This window comes from Pollachius pollachius, assembly GCF_949987615.1.
Source record: "Pollachius pollachius genome assembly, chromosome: 4".
NCBI classification, from domain to species: Eukaryota; Metazoa; Chordata; class Actinopteri; order Gadiformes; family Gadidae; genus Pollachius; species Pollachius pollachius.
Window position 1 is genome coordinate 19,734,638 of NC_136937.1, and position 7,500 is coordinate 19,742,137.

Genomic DNA, 7,500 nt, shown 5'->3' on the forward strand with positions numbered 1-7,500 from the left:
GCTGTGGGTGTGTGGGTGTGTGTCTGGGCCAAGATGACTGTAATATATTGCACTGTATTGAAGAGATAACACAGAAACTTATCAGCTGCATCATCGGCTTAAGACCCCAGTGGGCACCAGGGGGAGGGGGGATGGGCAGGAAGGGGGAGGGGGAATTATTATTTTATTTAACTCTGCATATTTCACGATTACACTGCCCCTTTAGTTATGGTGAGACTGAGCCTGCCTATGCCTCGTAGCCAGGCATGCATATTATAGAGGTACATAGTAGAAGTAAAGCAATAAACACAACCCTGTGGTGTACGACTGTGTACTGAAAGACCCTGAAATCCTGGCATCTGCTCCTTGTTTCTATGTTTAATCATCATCTGTCGTAGTCATCCTTTAAGGTCGAGGTGGAAAATAATCAGAATCATGACAATTTTTCAATCAATCAATTTTTCAAAAATTAAAATGACGATTTATAAAATCTTTATTTTTTACACAAGCATTTGAATGAAAGGGCTCCTTTTGAGCCATTCAGTACAAACCAGGACTTGAGTCATTGCTAACAATTGTTTTGCACCAGAACTGCCCCCTCTGCTCTTTCTCTCTGCATATCAATGCAAGTATGCACAGACACTTTATATTCTCAGAATCAACCCGTTCAGTCAGACACCGGAGACCGCCATGTCCCAGAAGACCTTCTCCAGAAGACCTTTCCAGGAGACATTCTCCAGAATACCTTCTCCAGAAGGCGTTCTCCAGAAGGTATGGACCGGAAATGAGGGAGATGAGGGACAGGAGTCCATCAGACAGAAAGGGGAGCAAGGAAAGGCCATTTTATGTCTTTAAGCTCCTTCGTCTTTTCCCCCTACAATGCTATCTCCACCCTTCCCCCCCCCCCCACACACACACACACACACACACACACACACACACACACACACACACACACACACACACACACACACACCCAAGCTAATTACTTTTTTTTTCAAATGCAAAGCAGCAGAAAGTGAGAGGATTTCTCCTGGCTGCTAAGGAGAGGAGAGAGGGGAGAAGAGAGCAGGGGATAAGGAGGAGAGAAGAGAGGAGACAGGAGATAGAAGATAGGAGAGAGGAGGATAGAAAAGAGTACGGGAGAGAGGAGGAGAGAACAGAGGAGACAGGAGATGAGAGAGAAGAGGAGAGAGTAGAGAGGAAAGAGGAGAGAGGAGGAGAGAAGAGAGGAGAGGTTAGAGAAGAGAGGAGAGATAATGGAGGGAGGGAGAAAGAACGAAAGGAGAAAGAGAGCTGTAGCAGAAAATGAAAAGATATAGAAAAAAGTGGAGAGGAGGAGGAGGGGGACTGAATTGAAGAAGAGGTGACTTTCTTCCTTGTATGGCGGGCCTTTGAAGTAGGGAGGGATAGAAATGAAGGGATGAGAGAGGACAAGGGGGGGAGAGAGAGGGAGATTGAGGAGGGGGCTCTGTTCTGTTCGGGAGTTAGGTAATAAAAAGAGAAAGCGAGGGAAGATCGTGTTAACGAGATGGCCTCTAAAGGCGCATTAAATGGTGGGAGAGCGCCAGCACGATCATTCCTAGCCCTACTTATAGACTCCTCACACACCCGCTCCTTTCAGACCACACAGAGGTGTTCCAAAGCCCAAATTCCTCAGCTCCCCCACCTCTAAAGGAGTACTGGGGTGTGGGGTGTGTGTAGTACGAGGTAGGAGTGAAGGGCAAGGCACTGTGCGCGTGTGTGTTTGTAAAAGCGTGTGTTTGTGTGTGTGTGTATGTGTGTGTGTGTGTGTGTATGATTGCTTGTATGTGCATGCGTGTGTGTTGGTGTGCATGTGTGTGTGTGTGTGTGTGTGTGTGTGTGTGTGTGTGTGTGTGTGTGTGTGTGTGTGAGGGTCATCTGTCCTTTAAGACACACATCGCAGCCCATCAGAGGAAGGGGTCAGAGACTTACTCACCGACAGAGGGTCAGAAGTGGCCAGGATTACACGTCTACTCTAAGCCCCCCCTCAGATCCCCTGTGTTTTCACTCCCTCCCTGTTTGTTGTCTTATGGCGGAGCAGACGAAGGCGGGGGGGAGAGAAAAGGGAGAGAAAAGCCGCCGGTCGGGGGAATTAGTGTAAAGCTGAGGAGATGAATGGCCGTCCTATTCTCACCTCTTGTTGGCCGTTCTTCACCACACACACCCCTCCCACTTCTTGTTCCACTGAAAGCGCGTTAGGGTTGCCTTTGTGCCGACAAAAGGAGACTCCCCTCCTGGCTTTCACGCTCCTGGTGGAGCAACAAGAGGCTTTGGCCCCCCGGCCGACAGCAGGGCACCGGCGACTTTGATTGGGCGAGGAGCGTCAGAGAGAGCGGCCGCGCACCATTCTCTCTCTCTCCCTCTCTTGATTAATCTACTGATTCCAATGCTCTCCATAACACCCTGCTTTTTTTCAACTTCTTTCTGTGTCTCAATAATCCTCACACACACATATGCACGCGCGCACAGACACACACACACATGTGCGTGAACACAAGCGTGCACACACACACACACACACACACACACACACACACACACACACACAAAGACAGACATACAGACAGACAGACATACAGACAGACACATGCATCAGTCTTCTTTCAAGTTTTTTCTAGGTGTGTGTGTGTCTTTATAGATTTACTTTTGTGTGCAGGAAAATCACAGGATGTGGGTGTCGCCATGTAGATATTATTGTGAGGTAGATAATGACCAAGATGTATACATATAGTATCATTACATAGTATATATACATAATAGTGTATGGGCGTAGATTTTACACAATCACAGTCCATTTTTATGGAAAAGTAAATTGATTTGAGTTTAATATGATTAAATGATTCAATATGTATCAACATGATTAGATTTTACCCTAATATCATTTTTTTTGCCTTTTTTTTTACCACATTCAGTTCCAAAAGATCAAGGCCTATGAGAATATTCTCAAAGAACTCTCATAGGGAGAAATATGTTTGTTAAAATGAACGATTAAGCTGTACATTTTAATGACTCAACTGTTGGCTTAATAAACTAAATGAAAGTAACTTTTTAAGTGTTTCGTCATGTTTTAAACCCAAACTTAAATCTCAATCTGGTCTGAGGATAATTTCTCATCAACACAACAGGAAAAGATTTGTTTACTTTCCATTATGTTAGAAGTAATAATAGTCAAAATAATCAATTATCAATAATAAATAATAAAATATCAAAGGTTGGTCTATCAGTCAGTATATATGGGTAGCTAATATATATTTTATATGACATGAATATAGATGCACACAGGTTCTGTTGTTTTTTCTCCAAATCGGATATTGAATGATTTTATGATTTCATGATCCATCCATTGAATGTAGAATCAACTAAACTTGACTCTTTAAATAAGCCCCGCAGCACGTGGAACAATACTGGATGATATCAGATTCTATATTCCCAATCTTTTGGATATCTGTTTGTCAAATTTCATTGCAAATCATATCATGCATATGATCAAACACAATTTCCTACAATCACACTTTCAAGGATGATGGCTACAACCTTGTGTAGCGCCATAACCTGGTCAGTAACGCACCACAATGCCTCACTCTTCATCACCAGGTCACTAACACACCACAATGCCTCCCTCTTCATCACCAGGTCACTAAGGCACCACAATGCCTCACTCTTCATCATCAGGTCACTAACACACCACAACGCCTCACTCTTCATCACCTCCTCTCTCTGTCACAGACTCATCTGGGCCGGCCCACCAGCATGGCCGCTCGTGGCTATGTTTATCATCATCGCTTTTACTTATCTGCTCCCCAGCTGCTTATCTAAATGGAGGCTGGAGGAGGAGCAGGTTTGTGGTTAGAGGGGCCGATAAACAGTTAGGTTGGGGTAGGCTGCATGGAGGGGGTGGTGGTGGTGGTGAGGTGGTGGTGGAGGTGGTGGTGGTGGTGAGGTGGTGGTGGAGGTGATGGTGATGGTGGTGGCGGTGGTGCTGGAGGTGTTGGTAGTGGTGGTGATGGTGGTGGTGAGACGGTGGTGGAGGTGATGGGGTGGTGGTGGTGGTGAGTTGAGGGTGGAGGTGATGGTGGTGGTGGTGGTGGTGGTAGTGGTGGTAGTGGAGTTGGTGGTGGTTGTGGTGGTGAGGTGGTGGTGAGGTGGTGGTGGTGGGGGTGGTGGTGGGGGTGGTTATGATGGTGGTGGAGGTGGTGTGGTAGTGGTGAGGATGAAGGTGGTGTTAGTGTGGTGGAGGTGCTGATGGTGGTGATGATGGTGTTGGTGGGGGTGGTGGTGGTTGTGGTGGTGGTGGTGTGCTCTGCTACAATAAATCAAGTTCCAGACTAATCTATTTAGCATGCTCTCGCCATTATCCTGTCAGTGCAACAACTAATTAATTAACTGATTCCACAATGAAGAGGTTTTGAATGAGCCCATTAAGATAATTACTACAAGGAGCCGATCAGGACGGTCGTTTGCAACTGCCACGCGTGATTCCAGCGCTGGCAGCTGCCCTTCTGCCCCGCCCGGGCAGCACGTCATAACGTGGCCTTACTGTTGAGAACACAACAACAAAGACTGTAGTGTTGCCATGGCTCTGGGTGAGAGCACAACGATAGGTACTTTGTTTAATTGGTTTGTTTGCGTGTTTGTTTGTTTGTTTGCTTGTGGGAGCAGGAGAGTATGGGAGCATTTAAAATAAGTGGAAAACAGAGCAGAGAGATAGTTGTTGAAATGCGATACAGTAATGGAATTAAATAGACTCACTGGCTTTCATTTTCATTTTATTGTTCATGCAATGTTTAAAACAATGGTAGGTAAGGGGATGAGCCTCTCTCACTTGGTATCTAATGCTTTATTCTCTGTTGAATAAAGATCGTCTTCATAGGTCAGATCTGTTGACAGGTTTCCTTTCAGAGTACGTTGGTTGATAAATTGATTAAATTAATACATGTATTAGTACATATTATTTAATTACAATATATTTATTAATATATGTATGCTTTTTATATATAGTGAAGAAAAACAGGGCAGTATTTGCTATATAATAAAGCAGGTTATTAATAACCCGGTAGTACTGTAACGCACCATAAACAGTATTCTGCTGCCATAGTACAAACTGAGGTTGCGATGAGAACACATCTCTCTTCTATAAAGGGGCTGAATCATGAGGCTTCACCCCCCAGACGTCTCTGTAGAGGAATCACCGACAGCCGTGCTGACACTATCGCTATCACCCCTCTACTGCGTCACTATCGCAGTTCAGACAAACACCACATCCGTGACTTGAAGAAAGTACAATGTAGTTTTTGTCTCAAAAACAAAAACATTGTTGAGAATTTTTCATCCCTGTCATCATAGGACGGTACTTTCATGGACAGGCATCAACACCACACGTGCTCTGTCAAGGGAGGAGGTCCTGGTCAGGGGCAGAGGGTGGTGACAACATCAGACCTACTGAACCAGGACAAAGTCAGGCCATGGCCTCCACCACATATCAGCATGATGGAGCAGATCATTGGCCTTGTGAATGCAGTAACCGATGGCAACTGGCCAGTGGAAACCAGCCAATGATGGTTGGGGACTGGACGGGGTGGCCTACTGCTATTAGGCTGTTAGGCTGTTAGTCTGAACCAGTCCGAACTGCAAGCTCATGTTTTATTTGTTGTGGCAGAAGGCCTCCCCACCGACCAGACAGATTGGACCAGACCCGGCCCGGGTCGGCCCAATCACAACCCAGGTTTGATACGATGACTGGACACTAAAGAGGCGTTGATTTTTTTTGGTAAACAATCAAGATGGCTGCCGCTGACGTGGAACGGTCTGTTGAATCCACGCCAGGTATCAACCAAGCTGGACGCTACATCTTCCCTAAAAGGCTAAAAGACTGCACTCACCTACTGACCTACCTCCAGCCCACATGAAACCCTCATCACGATCCCCCAGATCCAGCCCACTCTGAGCCCACCGACAGACCATCAGACCCTGCCCATCTCCGGTCCCAGCCTCCATGATCTAGTGCCTTGCTCAAATGTTTCAGCACCGCTCACTTACCACTCTCCGTTTACTTCAAGAACGATAGCCTCTGTTTGCAAGCTAGAAGCCACACAGAGGAAGCCGGGCCGAGGCTGAACACACAGGTTCTTGGTGTGTGGGTCTGCTGCCTCCCCCTGGGCAGCATTGGTCCCGTTTCACCCCAAGACGCTCCACAGGCGGACAACAGCTTGTCTCAATCCTCCACCTACTAGAGGGAGCTCCTGCCGCCCAGGCCGGTCCCTGGAAGCAGGGCCCAGGCGGAGGAGGGAGGACGGGCACGGAGGGTCTGTGGATCTGGGCCAGCGGACGCTCTTTGCTCTGCGGAGTGCTGGAGATGTTTTTTTGTTGGCTGGTGCCTTGACTTGCCCTGTGAAAAGATCCATGTTTAAGCCTTTGGCTCTAAGCATACAATGTGTGTACGTTACTTCATATTTGTAGAGAGACCCAAAATCATCAGTCAAATTGTTTTAAATGAGCACACAGAGTTTGGATGTAGCGGGTGGTGTTTCACGGCTTGCTTCGGATAGGACTGAAGTCTATTTTATGGAAATTGTAAAACATTGTTTTGCGTCTGGCCCAACAAGGCCGCATGCTTTCGATCCCCAGGCTGTCAGCGAGTGTTGAGGCGAGCGGCCACTTGAGCAGTTCCTCTCCTCAGCTCCACCGCCGGCTGCTGATAGTATTCCTCTAGGATATGTGGAATAGAAAGAAGCTTTTATCCTCACTCTGGTCTCTGTTTTTTTCGATTCCCTTGGATACTTAGACCATCGTTTTTACAGATATTTACAATGTCTAAATTCATGTTTCCCCATTAGATGACTCATTACTTAATACTATTTTTCAAAGACATTTATTTTTTGGGGGCAAATAAGATAAAGCCAATTGTGTAATATGTTTGAATGGTCTGCAATACAGCATACATGTTTGTGATGACTAGTCCTTAAAATGTATTCATTCAGTCTCGATATACAAGTATATATATTTTATTTATATGTTTACATCTATAGCTTTTGTGGCCTGATCTATAAAACAAAGCATTATTTATCCTTATCAAAATGTTTGTTCAGACAACATGTTACAATGTTTGCTCCATTAGTGGCCTCCCCTTGTTTATGTTGTTGGTCTCCTGTTGTTCATCTGTAGCCACCATTTCAATCCCAATGCATCTCGGTACAACATCATTCATTCCTGACATTTACATTTCAAAGTCGGCCTATTGTGAGGTGTGTGTTGTGATGTCATCCTATAACAAGTTCCTCACAAACGCAGTGCCTGTTAGTGTTTAATGAACTATTACGGATATTCCGCTAGCTTGAAGTGAGCTAATGAGAGGGAGATCCAGACCTGAGGATCTCTATTGTGTAGGCTCCACGTCTCTAATCCCCGGACCATCCTTTTTGCTGGGGCAGCAGTGTGAGAAACCACAAATGAACCCCCACCACCCCCACCACCCCCACCCCCAACATCACAGAGCAGCTC